This window comes from Lactuca sativa, chromosome 9 (genome assembly GCF_002870075.4).
Source record: "Lactuca sativa cultivar Salinas chromosome 9, Lsat_Salinas_v11, whole genome shotgun sequence".
Taxonomy (NCBI): domain Eukaryota; kingdom Viridiplantae; phylum Streptophyta; class Magnoliopsida; order Asterales; family Asteraceae; genus Lactuca; species Lactuca sativa.
The window spans coordinates 175,772,585-175,790,368 of record NC_056631.2 but is presented as its reverse complement, the minus strand read 5'-3'; the positions used below and the strand labels follow the sequence as shown (position 1 = coordinate 175,790,368).

General features: G+C 32.3%; 1 non-coding gene across 1 annotated transcript; it reads right to left on the bottom strand.

The window, feature by feature from the left end:
- Positions 1-392: 392 nt before the first annotated feature.
- LOC111916938 (small nucleolar RNA R71) lies at positions 393-499 on the bottom strand. Its single transcript, XR_002858738.1, has one exon. It is a non-coding gene; the product is annotated as a small nucleolar RNA R71 (small nucleolar RNA).
- Between the last annotated feature and the right edge of the window lie 17,285 nt (positions 500-17,784).

Sequence of the window (17,784 nt, the reverse complement as noted above, 5' to 3'; positions counted from 1 at the left end):
ACAACACGATGGGGGACATAATAACCATGATGATGAAGGAGTACAATCGACATATGCAAGATGACAATGGTTCGGGTCTCATGCCACTCGAAATCCTAGCCGCAACAAATTTTCAGCTTGAAGGACACATCCTTAGCATGCTTAAGGACATATCATTCTTTGAGAAGAACCATGAGGACGTATACAAGCCAATTGATGAGGTGTTGGAGATAAAAAATTATTTTAATATTCTAAATGCTACCAAGGACGCGGTGATGTTAAGACTTCTTCTGGTCACACAGAAGGACGCAACAAAGGGTTGGTTGAAATCACTTCCACCTAAGGCTATCACGACATGGGAAAAGGTAAAAACAAAATTTATTCAACAATTTAGTCCACCCTCAAAGATTGCTAAATTGAAGAAGAACATCATGAATTTCCAACAAAATGATGGGTAGTCGTTATATGAAGCTTGGGAGCGCTACAGGGGATTACTAAGAAATTGCCATGAACATAATTTGAATGTGAAACATGAGATTGCCACATTTTATGATGGGATAAATGTGAGTACCAGACAACTATTGGATTCTCAAGGTCATATGACAAAGAAGAATCTCGCCACGAACAAAGCTCTTATTGAAGAATTTTCCAAGCACTCAAGGGAATACCACAACCCAAGGGAGGATATTACTAGAGGAAAATCGAATAAATAAGGAGGTCAAGATAGTATTGCTTCTATAATTGCAAAGCTCGACACCATGGGTAGTATAATCTCGAATATGGGGAAATCGATTCATGTAATTCAAATTAGATACGACAATTATAGCGGGCCACATCTTACAAAATATTGTGATTTAGACAAGAATAGAAACAAGAAAGCTCAAGGGTGCTATTAAAGTGGAGATAGGTTTGATGTAGATTATAGAAAGCCAAGGAAAGAGTAGAAGCCCTATAAAGAGTATAGGAAGGATAAAGAAGAAAAATACCAATAACTAGGACACAGTTTCTACCAAAAAGAACAAGTACAAGTTGAAAAGAAACCCAATATCGAATCGGTGTTGATTAGATTCATGGATGATAGTAAGAAGAGACACACCAATATGGATGCCACCCTGAGAAATTAACAAGCATACATTATGAACATTGAAATGGAAGTTAGGAAACTAGACAAGATCATACACACACGTTTATCGGTAACAACTTTAAATAATACCGAGAAAAACAAGAGAGCTTAAGTGTTGCTTGTTACAACTGAAGATGGAGATAAGTCAGAGCCTTTGGTGCTACTTGGGAAAACCAAGAAGCATACCGGGCAACATCCTGAAGGAAAAGAATCAAAATAGAAAACATGTTTTGTTCCGCTAGAATTTTTGTATGAATATACTCCTGTTAAACCATATCAGCCACCTCTTTGATATCCTTCTATAGTTAAACGTAACCCATTGGATCAATAACATAAGAATTTCATGGAGCAAGTGAAAGCCCTTTAAATTAACATGCCATTTGTTGAAGTGGTTGCAAAGATGCTTGTATACTAAAAATTACTTAATGATCTAATTGGAATCCGAAAGGAGTTGGATAAAGTTTCAATAGTGGTACTCAATGAACAATATTAAACTACTATAAAAGAAGGTATTCTAATAAAGATGGAAGATCCGGGGCATTTGACATTACCTTGTGAGTTCGACAATTCAACAAAGCAAATGACTTGGCCGATTTAGGAGCAAATATAAATCTAATGCCTTAATATTTCTAAAAAAATATGAATTCATTGGAACTAAAGTCCACTAGAATGGCTATCCACATGGCAGATCGTTCAATCACATACCCTTGCGGGATCATTGAAGACTTGTTGGTTAAAGTCGGGAAATTTGTATTTCTGGTGGATTTTGTAGTTTTACATATGAAGGAAGATGAGGAATTGCCCATAATCTTAGGAAGACCTTTCCTAATCACTACACATGATTTGGTATACAACCACGATTTGAAACTTACGCTATGAGTTGGAGACGAGGAAATAACTTTTGGAGTCAAGGAGAAGTCCATCAACGTGGAAGCCAAGAATGATGTTTTATTTATGGAGGAAGTAGATGAAGGGATGAAAAAGGTTGATGAATTGAATTAGCAAAAAGAAAAAGATGATGAATTTGTGGAGCAAGAGAATATGATGGAATAAGAGCTACTAAATTAGGACAAGCCTTTACAAGAAGCAGAGGAACAAAAACAAGAGGTGAAATGTACCAAACCTAGAGCCTCAATTCCTATGATTTTTGAAGTATTTACATTTACAAAACCTCAAGATCAAGTCAAGGAGATATATAAAGATGAAGATCTTAATGATGAAGAGGGGGAGCGAGTTAGCAATGATACTACACTTTGCAAGGAATATATAGGAATGAAAGAACCTGAAATAAACAAAAAGAAGGAAGTCGGAGTAAATATTGGAGTAAAGCACATGCACGAGGAAAATGTCAACCTAAGAAAGAAAGAAAATTTGAAAAGGACTTACAAAAGAAGGATAGTTTCTTTGAAGAGGAAGAGACTAGAGATGAGAGATTTAGGGAGATTTCACTCCCACCTAAAACAACGTAGATCAGGAAGGAGACCGAGTCATGACTCCTTCAAAAGAAGTGCTTCCGGGAGATAACCCGTGTTTGGTTTGCATTTTCTTTTAATTATCTTTAATTTACTTTTTGATTTTCATTTAATTTTGTCTAGGATATCTTTTCTTCTCGTGTCAATCTAGACTTCTTAATGAGTGGGGGATTAGTGAATTGGTATTTAAAAGTTTGAAAATTTTTAAATTCTTGTTCCCACGGCATGGATGAGCTGTTCCCATGCTACGGAAACGGATTTTAACCCGTTCTTGTGTGTATGGAACACACCCCACAGCGTGGCTAGTCTATTTCCATGACATGTAATTTTCACCAGGTAAAAAAAAATTATCAGCCATAAAAGATCAAATTATTTTTACTTTACCCATTTCTTTGTTTCCCATGTCGTGCATCATCATCATTAGAGTAATTCCTCAAATTTTCCTTCATTTTTCTCAAATTTTTGTGTTTAATCTTCATAAAAGGTATGTGTTATTCACTTTAATCCTTCCAATTCTGGATTTAGTCTTACAAATGCATTATATTTTTGCTAATTTACATAATTCTTTGAGATGTGATTATGGAATCTAGGGATTAGTAATGTAGAGATCATACAGGTCCCTATTATTCTATTATTTAAGTTAATTATTCAATATATATAGTTGCTAGGAACAAAACCTTTATGACTTGGATGAATTTTGGTTGTTGAAAACAAGTTTGATTTTCGATATGTTCTTCAGCCACGATGTAGAAGAGCTATTCCCATCCCGTGGAAACTGGGCGAATTCAAAAATTGTTATTCTTTCTAAAGGGTTTGGTATGCTTTGGTTGTTTGTTTCTTTTCTTGTTTGTACAGGAAATGGGACACCGAAAACGTATTGGGAATGAAGTTCTTCCCCAATTTAACCACAAAAACTCGATTGAGCCACAACATCATGAATGGTATAAATGGCCTTCCAATATCAATTCGGAAAGACTTGCATGGTACAGAGCCAAATTTTATTCACTGCAAGCAAGAGAGATTGTTGGACCTCCCATTTTAGATTAGGATTCGATTGAAGAAACAGGGCTTGCTTCTCAAATTGAGCCATATTTAGAAAGAGTCTTCAAAGGAAAGGGTTGTTGTATTACTTGTGATGGATGGAGGCGTTTATTCCGACTTTAAGAGCCAATATACAAAGCGTTGTGTATGGAATTCTTTTCCATCATCTTGCTCACTTTTCAAGGAGATTTGAACGACAAGAAAACTTTGACCTTTAGACTTCGTGGGGGTGATCACCAATATAGCCTAGTGGAGTTCTTTATCCTTTAGTGCATTCTTACTCCCGATATAGTCTGCAATATTCCCTTTCATATAGAACATTTCCTTTTTGAGAAAGCAATAAAAGGAAGAGTGGGAGCACCAACTTATGGAGGGCACTTAGTGACACGTTTGGCCCGATCTTATGGTTTGATGGAACATCCGCTTACTTTCATGCTTACGAGAATCAACGGGTGTTTATCGCAACCCCATTCATTTTAGGATGCTAGGATTGTTTTTTACATTGGCGGAGGGAAGTACACGGTACCTTTGGATGACCCAATTCGAATGATTAAGGAAGTTAGATCGCGAGAGCAACCATATGTGCAAAGTAGAGTAGCAAGACGATTCCTACCACAACACGATGTACAAATTGGTGAAATTCTAGTGGATCCATTTCAGAATCGATTTGGGATGTATTTTGAAAACCTTTGTGGATGTGTGAATTACATTGGAAATTCTATGGATTTAAAGATCAAGAGGTTGGTCAACATGCCACAACAACTCCTGTAAATTCTAAGTTGGGAAGAGTTGAGGGTAGTTGGTGATGTTGGATCTTGCACTAGTGGATCAAGTGATGAGGAGGATGACGAGTGACTATTATCCTTTTATTTTCAGTTTTTATGTTTTATGTGTGGTTTGTTTGCTTTAGACTATTTCTATTTTTGTTTTGGTGTGTTTTGTTTTGAATTTGTAATCGGATGATAATGTTATTTCCTTGTTTTACACTAGGAGTGTGGTTTATTTTTGGTTGTGCAGAAAGTAGGCTTAATATTCAAGAGAAAAAGTCGTGAGAGAATTTTGAAGACTATAATCGAGAGCCACAACTTTTGATAAGTGTGGGGTGAGTGTCGAGTTTGTGAGAGATTTTTCACTTATGATGGATTCATATAGCTTATTTGGAGCCTTATGAAGATTTAGCATGGAAACATCGCGTACATAGTTTTGAAGAATTTCTAGTTATGAGATGCTTGATTCCCACGACATGGAAGCACTATTGCCATGTCTTGGCGTTTTAATTCATCACGATCATATATATAGTTTTCATTCCCAAGACATGGAAATTATTTTCCCATGCCGTGACGACTACATTGATCGTGATTCAAAAGTTTCTCATACTTAATTCCACGATGTGGTCGACGCTTTCCCATGTCGTGGCCACTGTTCATTACAACCTTTTGCAATCCTTTGCACCAGATTTCAGAAGTCGATGTTCTTGGTTTTATTTTTCCAGTACATTCAAGAGCAGAAAAATTCCAGTTTGTAGCAATTTTCGAGATGTCATGCTTGCCCACAACATTCAAATTCGATCTCGCCGCTACTACCTTAGAGGAGTATGTTCTTTTTTGTCCCTTTTATTGATTTTATTTGCTTAATTTTATTTTATACACACAATGAGGACATTGTATAAAATAAGTGTGGTAAGGGGACGAAAAAGGATTTCAAGAATAACAAGTTTTCATTGAAAAGTTATAGATTTAAAACTTTTATTATATTATATAGACTTGCAAAAATAGTCTAATTTAAAAATCTAGTGTATTTTTAAAATTTTTATATTATTTCGTTTGGACTAGTTTGCTAGTGTGGTACGGGATGGTTCGCGGATAACTCTAAGATTTAGCTGAGCAATTTTGTTATAATGTATTTGTGGCTTTCCAGTCTTACTGAAATCTTGAGACAAAAACACAACTTTGTGTAGTTTGAGAGACATAATATGTTTCATATTAGATATATATTTCGATCCCATAAAAAGCCAAAATAGAGCGAGTCAAGTTTCCAAGTATTATATGTTTAATTTTTTCATTTGAGTCTATATATATATATATATATATATATATATATATATATATATATATATATATATATATATATATATATATAAATTAACAGTTCAAGAGTGTAACCAATCTGTGGCCTTTGAGATTCGATAAGTAATTCCCCCGGGAATGTTTTCATTTATCCACCTATTTATAAAAACTTGGATGGATGAGAAGAAGGTTGTTACATGGGTTTCATCAAAAGTCATGAATTCCATTAGTGACCTTTGAAATTTCGAGTACTCCAATGAAGTTCTTAGAAAGTTACGAACTATAGTATTAGTTGAAATAAAGTTAAAATTTATTGTTTGCTTGTGTGTTTATTTGTGAAAGTCGAAGTTATGAGAAAAGATAAAAAAATAGAGAAATTTATGAAAAAAAAGAGTGAAAAAGAGAAAAAGTTCCAAAAAAATATAAAAAGTTGCATTGAAATGTAGTTACATTTTTGGACAATTATATTATTTAGCATTTTCTTTTAAGTCGTGTTTCTTGGAAGCTTGGTAATAAATTTTCAAACAAAGGGGGGGGGGGGGGGGGGGTAATAAAAGGGTATCAATTTAAGAATTACGAAAATGAATGTTGTTCAATTGAGTAAGAAATGTTTATGAGGAAAGTGAATATTTAGGACGTGGGAAGTAGTTAGGAATCATCTATACAAATACAAGCATTGTGGCAAAGCATAACTAGTGAGTTCAAATTGGATTGTTTTGCGAGGTATTGGTGGGCAAAGTTTTAATGTGATGTATTGAAATAAAGTTTTACTTGGGGACAATCATAAGTGTGGAGTATTTGATATTGCTATATTTAGACATATATTTATGCATTATTTTAATACATTTTAGCTATAAAAAAAATATGTGAGTAACCATGTGTAATTGAACCACTCATTCTTGACCAACTACCACCCAACCCAAAAGGCCAAAACAATGTTGCATGCTTATTTAGACTTTTGCAAACCACATCAGAAAATGAAGGCCTGCCAAAAGCTATTATTCCCAAATATAGCTCAATTAGGCACATCATGTATCCTTGAATCACTTTCGCTACGACAACTCAAGAAAAGTCTACTTAAGTTATATAGGTTAAAGAGCATTATTACATCATAATATGTGCTTGATTGCATATATTGATCATAGATAGATAATCTTTAGATCTAATCATTCATAGTCCGAATATATCTTAAAATCAATTTGGTGTTCTTAATTTACATGATCATTGTGGTTAAAGTTCATAAATTGACATATGCTAGTTAATCTGATCATGATAACTAGTAACCTCTAATTTGGTAACCAATGTAATTAATCATTTGTTTTGAAATTAACCATAGAAAAATGGGGGTTCGAAGCTACACGAAAGTATCTTTTAATTCTTGATCAAAACAATGCATATTAAACTTTAGAACATAAACCAAGATAAATACAAAAAAGACTCAAGTGATGAATAAAATGGTGATGATGACTCATTTATAAACACAAAAATCATCGGTTACGTAGGAACTTAATAAGAACGGATGATAAAAAGTTGTCGTTAAACGAACAAATACAACTTGTAACCGTAACCAAACGAAGTATCTCTCACAACTGAACACCACATCAGAAAACGAAGGCCCGCCAAAAGCTATTATTCCCAAATAGAGCTCAATTAGGCAAATCATGTGGCCTTGAATCACTTTTGCTGCAATAACTCAAGAGAAATCTGCTTAAGTTATATAGGATAAAGATTACTTTATTGAAAAGATATGCATACCCTAAATTTATTATAAAACTAATTGAGGAATGTTGCCCAAGATAAAAAAAAATGTTATAAAAACTAATAAGAAAATTTGTAAATAAAAATATGTTTGTTTTTAAAAAAAAAAAGACAAAACGATTATAATAACTATTTTTAAAACTTTCTATCATAAAAGTGAATAATGAATCAAATAGCAAATATTTTCGTAGTTAATCATTTGCAAAAATATGGTTGACAAGATTCTTTTTTTGAGATTTTCCCAAGTTGGTGTTTGTAAAAATCTAGGTTTAACGTGAAAATGTCTTTATTTTATTTTATTTTATTGTTTTTACTTCAAATTACTATATGTCATATTTATGATAAGAAGAACTCAAATGATATGATAATTGTTATGAAGTTTGTATGCGAATACAATTATATATATATATATATATATATATATATATATATATATATATATATATATATATATATATATATATATATATATATATATATATATATATATATATAATTTTACCGAATAACCTATTTTGAAGCTAAGAAAATATGACTTTCCAACATCCAAATTGAAAATATAATATGTCCATAGAATGTCTTCATTACACAGACACAATGAAAAAAATAAGCTTAAACGTATACAAACTTTATGAATGGTCAAAGTTGGTTTATATATATACACACACGATTAATCTACTTTGAAGCTAAAAAGGTACAACTTCACAAAATTTAAACTTGAAGTGTAATATGTCAATGGAAAGCCAATATTATAAAAAAATGAAAAAAATATATGCTCAAATGAAGTTGGTATGAAACAGTTTGAAGGTTTGAAGTTGTTAAAAAAAATAAAAAATAAAATAAAATCTTAGGCACCTACAAAAATCTATATTTCATAGGTGGTACACGTGTAGAAGTTGTAGTTATTTTAGTTATTTTCTATTTTTTTTTAACTATTTTATGATAAAACCTTTTAGAAAAAGTAGATATTATGATCATTTTTTAAATAATGTTAGGTGAAAGAAAAATAAAACTATATATCTATCAACAATTAGAAAATCTATTTTATTTTGTTTACATGGACAAAAACCTTTACATTTTCAGTTATATTTTAGATTTACCTAAATATCTGTTTTTTTAAAAGAAATTACCGTTTGTTTTTTGACATCATATTTATCTTGTTCGTTTTTAGGTTTACATGGAAAAAAAAAAGATGGTCACTTATTTTTCCTTAAGTAAATGATCTATTTTCTTACGTTTTATCTTAGACAAGAGCCACCGTCTATTTTGTTGGTTTTCATGTTAACCTAAAAATGAAAAATAAGATATTTGTGTTAATGTAGAAGGTAACTGAAAATGTAAGTTTTTTTTCCTGTATATACGCAATATAAATGTTTTTCTGAATACTGATCGATAAATGATTATGTTTTTTCTGCATTTTGCTAAAAAAAATAATGAAGTAATTTTACGATACAATGTTCCTCTATAGTAATACACTAATTTTGCGTATTTGTCCTTGATGCTCATAAACGGATGGGTGCAATAGAAAAATTGTGAGTAACCATGTGTAATTGAACCACTCATTGACCAACTACCACCCAACCCAAAAGGCCAAAATAAAGTTGCATGCTTATTTAGACTTTTGCAAAATAAATGGAAGTCAAAGTGGATCTAAATATATTAGGTTTGAAATTTAGTCCGATATTTATATTGACTTATCGGGATTTTTAGTTTGATTGTAAAATTGTAATGCAAACATATACATATTGATTTGTATATATTTTATAAAATAAAAATTAACTGGAAGACCGTTCATCTTTTACACAGTTTATCCATAAATAAATCAATAGTGATATATTTGTATTACCTACATAGAAGATATGATGTTAGATGATGGAGGTACCCATACTCGCTGAAACAAACATGTGCACATAAAGATCAATATTCTTCGTTGGAGAGTTTTGTTGGATAGAAATCCTATTAGAGTGAATTTATTCAGTAGATGTGCAGATTTACATGTTACATATTGTATGTGTTGTAATGCCCAAAATGAATGTGAAGTTGCTATTCAACTTTGGAATAAAGTGTTGAAGTGGCTGGACCTCCCGTTTCCTTTGTTTTTGGTGGTGAAGAATTTGTTGGATTTGTTAGATACAAGATCAATGTCGCAATGAAATGTGCTAGTGTTTGACCGGTTTAAACTCCCAAAAAATGTTATTTATGATACAATAGTCATTAATGGGTTTAATTGGTTTAGTAACATGAGTAATAAGATTAAAGTTGATCCGTCCGTGTGGGTTCAAAACCTGATTTTTAGCGTTCCATAGTAAATGTTTTTGCATTTTTTTTTTGTTAGTTGTTTGCTTGCTTGTTGAATAAAATCTTGACAAAACTGTTAAAATGCTTTTTAAGATATGTGTTTTTTCCGAGATTTAGTTCAAAACACAATATTTTTGGATTTGTGATCATTTTGAGCAACTTTGATTATGGTTTTGGTCCTTGGCCGGCCGCGAGATTTGGAAGGTCTTGTGCAATTTAATAAAAATTAGGCCCAAAAACTTGAAAATTCTAAAAATTTAAACGAATAAATTAAAACTTTTATATTCTATTAGGACATCTATAATGCATTAAACTTATAAGAATTTAATAGATTGACACATTATCATTTACTTACTATACAACTTTACATTAATTTACAATGCATTCAACTCAATAGAGTTAGTTCAATGAAATATTTATTTAATACTTAAAAGGTTTTCTTTTTCCTATTGAAGAATTCAATGGTCATTGAACTTATTGAACTTCAATGCCATCATGACATCCCACAATTATAGAGTTTAACCAATTGAATGTCAATTATACATGTCACCTAATTCAACTCTCTTATTGAACTATGCATTGTGGATGTTCTTACAATATACATAAAATAAAACTTCATTCAAAGTATTTTAAAAAAAAAATTCTACTTGTAAACAACCATTCTTCTAATATTAGTTGAAACAAAATTTTCAATAATTTCGTAAATAACTTTTTCCAAAAGATTGTTTTCAATCATCATAACAAATCCATTAAGTGTCGTCATAAAAATCAATTTATTAGATCATTTTTGAATCACTATAGATCGTAAATAGACTTCAATATCTTCCAATTGAAAAACCTCTTTTCTACAAATACAAAAATAATAGGAATAATCAACATTACTTTATATATAATTAATGTAAAAACAATCAACACATATAACTCTTCTCATTTTCTGTCCTCAAATACAAAACTAGTAGGAATAGTTAACATTACTCTATATAAAATATATGTAAAAATTCTAATTTGCTTCTGATAAAAATAAAAAAAAAATAAAAAATTACCTTCTAGTTTTCAACACTTCAAAAAAATCTGAAAGTCAAAAACTTCTAAACCTCAAAGCTGGATGAAAAGTCAACAGATTGTTGTTTCAACACTTTTAAATTCAAGAAAATATAAATCAAAAAGAATGAAAGACAACGGATTTACTTCTAAATAATTAGGTTATAACCCGTGGGAACCACGGATCTACAAATAATTAATTTTTTATCATAAAAATTCATAATCATTAATCATTTATTTTATATAAATTATTAATTAATAAATTTATGTTTTTTACTTATGTAAAATTAAACTTTTATTATTCAAATAAATATATGAAATTATTTTTCAAGATATATTGTTTAGCTAATGAACAAATAATAATATTGTATAATGTAATGTTAAATTGATTATAAAAATAACTTTACAAAAATTCCAATCTAACCTTTTAAGTCATGGTCACGACATATATACTTCTTAAACTAACTAATGATCGGTTTTTGTTTTAATGAAATTAAAATAATAAGAAATATATTAGTCCTTAAATGAAGTATAATATATATATATATATATATATATATATATATATATATATATATATATATATATATATATATATATATATATATATATATATATATATATATATATATATATATATATATATATATATATATATAGTTAAAGATATGGATTTTGAGATAAGTAAGTGGTTGATTGGCTACAGGAAACCCTTACCAAGCATATACTGATACCATCAATATAATTTCTAAAAAATCAAGATTTCACAAAAGTGCAAATTTCATATCGGATAAAGAAATACACCAAGCATGAAAACACAAAGGTGATCCATTTCTCAGGTTGATATTGTCTATAATATATAAAGAGTCTTGTCCAAAAACAATAACACTCACTGGTACCTAATTCATATAAAAAAATTAAAATCAAATAATATTTCCAAAATTCAAATGAATTAAATCCAAAAATATACATCATTTCTTAAAATTCTTGAAAGAATACTTACCACAAAGACAGAAATTTAAGTTGCAGAATGAAAGGTAACACCCAAAGTTATATCCTACAGTTATGAAATATTAACACAATAAATAATCAAAATCAAGGTGATTAATTTATGTGGTTTATATTTAAGTCATGAACCTCTTGTGGGAAAACACTAAATTTCAAAAGATGGAAAAAAAGGAAAAAAGAATACCAGTTTGTTGTTGAAAGCATAGATGGTTACTCCAACATGCTCAACTGCATTTCCAACAATTCATAGCACGATGATGCTAATAAAGCTCATTGATATGCCCCATAAAGTTGAGGCTTCCTATCAATCTAAATTATTATTTTGTTAAACTAAATTATATGAATTTATGAAATTATAGTATCATTCTTTCACAGAAGTCTAGAAATGCTACAAATGATGTTGCTGGTAGATGAGATGTTTTTAGTAATTCCAACCTTGAATCTCTCTTTGTGTTTCAGTAGATGGAGGCTGCAAATTTAAACATATATTAGTAAAGATAACCACCATTCTATAACCATCTCATGCAGAGTGATGGTCTGAAATGCATATATGAATAGCATTTACTAATCAACAGATGTCAAATTGCTTTAGTTCCTTGCAAAAGCCACTATTATAATGAATGAACAACATGATAATCAGTTAAAGAAAATGCTAACGGAACAATCACTATTGGAACTTGATTGTTTCTTACTTAGGTAACATGCTTAAAAAGAATGAAATTGTACTAAAGTAACCAGGTTTTTATATGCACGATCCTTTTAACTTGCAAAAGAGCAAACTATTTATGTAATTCAGTCAAAACATTTTTCAGTTTTACCATATTTTCAACTTCATATATGTAAAAAAGCTATGGTATTAAGCTGATGGAATGCACAAGAATGTTAACATGCTAAAGACAAAGCATGTGTGCTTTATTTATTAGAAATGAGAATCATCAGAAATAAAAAAAAATGATAATAATTAAACTCTTGTCAAACAGTTAGAGTACAATATAATTCAAATAGACTTTCAAATTATCGATTGGTTGGGGATTTTTATCAAACACATGGTATGCATCTCGTGGCTCATGCCTACGACTCATGTTCCTATATCAACCAAATCATCCCACTCCAAAACCCTATCATTGTTGTTTCATCTTCACTTACATCATCATCTTCATTCTCTAAATGATAAAAAACAAAATAGAAATAGATTTTAGGGAATAACATACCTTATAAGCACCAACCTAGAATTCTTTACACAACATGTCTTCTACCAAAACAAAATTACATGCAGTTTTTGGTACCTTCTCTGAAGCTGCTCTTGAATTAATGTTTTGAGTATTATACATGAAGTAGACGCAAGTTAAAAAATTACAATGTTTTGATAGAACTAACCCTGGTATAATGAAAAACTCAAGAAATTGATGTCAATTACGTTCGTTGCAGGTGAATTTGTAATCAATAATATGGTGTGTTTGGAGGTATATATGAATTCAACAGAATGCATGGGGTATCAGATTCAAATTTGGAAGAGAGTAGGTTCCTGATTTCTGGCTAGTTACTTTCTGATTTTTGAAGATTGATTGCCGATTTTATGGATTAAGTTCAACTAAATTAGGTTGATTTTTGAATATTATAACCGAAATGTTGATATTTAGGAATTGAATGTGGATGGGCGATGAAAATCATTAGGCAAGAAAATGAGAGAGCAGAATGATGGTGGAAGGACATGTGGCATAAGACAGATGAAAATCATTAGGCGGGAAAATGAGAGAGCAGAATGATGGTGGAAGGACATGTGACATAAGACAGTGCTTAAAAGATGACACGTTGCTGGTTTAGGAGTGTTTTATTAAGCATGAAGATATCATAAATATATCATATGTATAATACCTTTTGATTTTCGCCAATTCAAGACAATCTGGATTGGAATTCGACAAATTTGTGCTTCAATGCTTCAGAATTTGAGAAGATACAAACCAGAAAAAATGAAAAAAACTGATTACTTCTAAACAACATCAACAATATATCATAGAGATAAAAAACGTGTAATATCTTCTGATTTTTTCCCTATAACCCATCCCGACATCCGATTTCCGAAACCTCACTCCTAATTTCAGTTTGCTTCAAAATTTCGAAGCCTCAATCCTTGTTTTATGATCCACTGATTTTTAAGATTCATGAAGAAAGAAGTATGAATTGGAACCTTCTGATTGGGTGATTACCTTCTAATTTTGGAGGAGTATGGTTTGTTTCCCATGCCAAAATCGTAATAACTATCAACAAATACCAAAACGTTGATTCCTTTTCCCAAAGAATTTCCGATTCCCACTCATTTGATTTTTATTCCCGCTGCACGTCGTTTCCTTTCTCCCCATCATACGTTCTGTAACCTAATAAACAAAACCTAATACAAAATATGAATTATATTTTGTATCCTAGATTCTAAGGGGGCCCTGTTCATAAGCACATCTTGAATACCTCTTGGGCCAACCCTGCCTTCGGTAACATGAAATGACTGTAATGCCCTGATTTTTTTTTTTAATTTTTCTTTCACATTTTTAAGATTTAATACTTAATTATCTATTTAGTAATTAAAATCTCTCTCTCTCTCTCTCTCTCTCTCTCTCTCTTGTTTTACCTACATAGTCACGGTGGTTTCGAAGCATATCATCGGGTGACTACTTCCATTTTGTCATCAATTTTGGTTGACCAAATTAGTAAGTACCTGGTAAGAAAGGCCGGCCCAGTTTGAATAATGAGATTTTTTAATATGTGTCCTAAGACACATATATGAAACATTGATTGAAGTATTAATTATGAGGATTATTACCATAATTAAGTAAGACAAACATTAATTATGTATAAATGTTTATCTTATTTAACTATGATAATATTTGTTACAATTAATACTTCAATTAATGTTTGTTATATGTGTACTTAGGCACATATTAGAAAATCCCTTGAATAATTTGAGGTACATAGAGATGGAGGTTTGTCGATACGGAATTGACAACCAATATCCCACCAACTACAGTCGCAAGCTTCGCCTGATCTCCAACGGTTAATTAACGGAGGAGGCAGTCGAAAGTTAGATAAGCTGTGAACACCATCAAGAAGAACCACCACCATGCTGCTGGACCTCCCAATATCTCCACCGATTTTATCGCTTAAATTTTTAACAATCATACCCAGTCAACAGCTAATGCTTTAATACTTCTTCTCCCCCAAAACCCACTTTTGACATGCTGCTGAAGTTGCAACCATGAATTCCAATTCACATGTAAATAGTGCCACCATCCATTGTTTTTGAGAGCACCAAGTGATTGGATTACCTGAAAAGTAAAATATAGTTCTAGTAGTTTCTTTTCCATCATTCCGGTTTGAGGCAGGGCTGTTGTCACTATATCCAATCATCTTCCAGTTTCCTCATCTTTGATACGCCAACCCAAATTGTATTGTCCCCTTCACATACCGAAGTATCTGTTTTACAGCTTTGAGATGAGTTTCTTTTGGTAACTCCATGTACCTGCTAACTACGCCAACCAAGTATCCAAGGTCAGGTCTAGTGTGTACTTGGTAACGTAAGCTTCTAATGAGGCGCTGATAGTCAGTAGCATTCATCGGGGTTCCTTCTTCATCTTTTGATAAGTTGTGATATGTTCACTAGACGGTTGTGTATAGTTTGATGGTTCTTCTCCAACAAACATTCATTCTTTTATTTCCGTCTCCATTGGTTCTGTTTGGCTCGATGATTCACCTACTTCGTGACTCGCTATTGGTGAAGTGAATTGGACAGATTGTGAGCCGCATGTGTCAAACAGGGGAGTAGGGATTTCATTTTCTTTGTATTTGGGCTCCCCCTTCAGCAGTTGTATTGATAAAATTTTCAAACCAAGATTGGTTTGATGTGGGCTCCTTCTCTTAGGCTATAGTCCAATCTCATTTTCTTTTCTCTTCAAAAACAACATCACTTGCTATCACCACTTTTTTCTCTTTAGGGTTATACATTCGATACGCCTTTCTTCCAGCTTTTGTCCCAAAATACACCATCATAGTACTCCGATCACTGAGTTATTTTTGTCTGGTTTGTTGGTTTCTTCACATAACCGACATATCCAAACACCTTTAGATATTGGAGTGTTGGCTTTTCTCTTTAAATCTTCGTATGGTGTCATGTCTTTCACTCCTCGTGTTGGAAACTTGTTCAAAACATAGACGACATGTGGAACCGCTTCTCCCCACATCATATATGGTACACCCATTGTCGTGAGATTATGATATTCTACTTACCCATTCTGTTGCGGGAGTATAACGCCGTCAATTAACGATTGATACATTCTTGCTTACAAAAATATGTGAACTCCTGGGAGGTGAACTACCCCCGATTAGATCGAAACCCTTTTATCTTCGATATAATCTCACTCTCCACCTAGGAACCTCTTGAAGGTTACGAATGCTTTATCCTTCTTCTTGAGCATAAATACTCACATTTATCGACTGAAGTCATCGACGACTAACATAAAGTATCGGTTACCTGATATTGTTGGTGGGTCGATCGGTCTGCATAAATCGGTATGAACTAGTTCCATAGGTTTTGATGCTCGCCATTGTGCTTCCTTTCGGAATGCTTGTCAGGACTGTTATCCAATCATACACCCTTTAAAACGTTATGTAGGATGTTGAATTCTTGGTATACCCCACACCAGCTCCTTATCCACCATCCACTCTGTTACCCAAAAGCATACATGATCCAATCTTGCATGCCACTCCCATACTTCATCATCAAGTTTCGCCATTAGACAGACCGGTCGAGTCGTTTGGAGTGTATTTTGTGCAGTCGATATCTTGATCTTTCAACTTTCATGAGTAACTGGCCCCTTTCGTCATGAATTCTCAAGAATTGGTGTAACATCTCAACCTTATAACCTATTTAAGTCATATGAACCAAGCTTAAAATATTACTCTTTAAATCTGGAATAAAATATACATCTAATGCGAGTAGTTATTCATCTTTTATGCACTCCACGAAAATTGAACATTTTCCAGAAATCCAAACTTTAGAACCATCCCCAAATCGGACCAACCGGGTGACTTTTTCATCGAGTTCTGCAAAGATGTTTCGTGTTCCTGTCATACGATTGCTTGCTCCATTGTCATGATACCATATACTCTCTTATTTTCTATATTTTCTCTCCGTTCTTCCAGGGAACACTTTTTCTTCATTTAACAACACCATGGAATCTTCGTTTTCTTCGTACACAGTCAGCAATAATGACCATAATCATCACAGCTTAAGCATTTAATATGACTTTTGTCACTCCCTTTCTGGTGATTATTTCCTGCACCTCTTTGACCCATGGAGCCACCATGACCTCCTCTGGCCCGAGTATTTCCTCTATCGTGACATCCCTTTCTTCCTCTTCTATCGTGGTATGTTGAGCCACGTCCACGTCTATTTGAGGAAGATGAACCTCTTCCCAAAGTTTTTTGATTGCATTGGCCTTCAACCTTGGTGAGTAACAGATTACTCTCACTGTTTGTGGTTCCGTATCGCAGTCGTAACCGGTCCTCATAGGCTTTTAATCTTCCTATTGCTTCATCAAATGTGTCACACCCCCGGCCGAGACAGTGGAACATGTTGGGCTATGCGACTTACTTCGTGGATCACAAGCAAATTGAATATACATCACAAGTTACAACAATAACAACAAAACAGTTATATTCCACTTTAATGTTCGAATACATGGTTCATACAAATAATAATAAAAAGTTCATGAAGTTGCCTTAACAGATAGGCCGATATAACTAAACTAGAGAAAACTAGATTGCCCGAAATCCATGACTATCTCTACTGCTAAAATTTGGTTCAGTGATCTCCTGAGAATACTTGTAGTTTGAGAGTCAACACAAAGGTTGTTGAGAGTTACATGTTTTCTGCTAACCGTAGTAATAATACTTTTAAAAAGTCTGAAAAGTATTTCTTTTGTAGTTAAAATCATGTTTGAAAATGTTT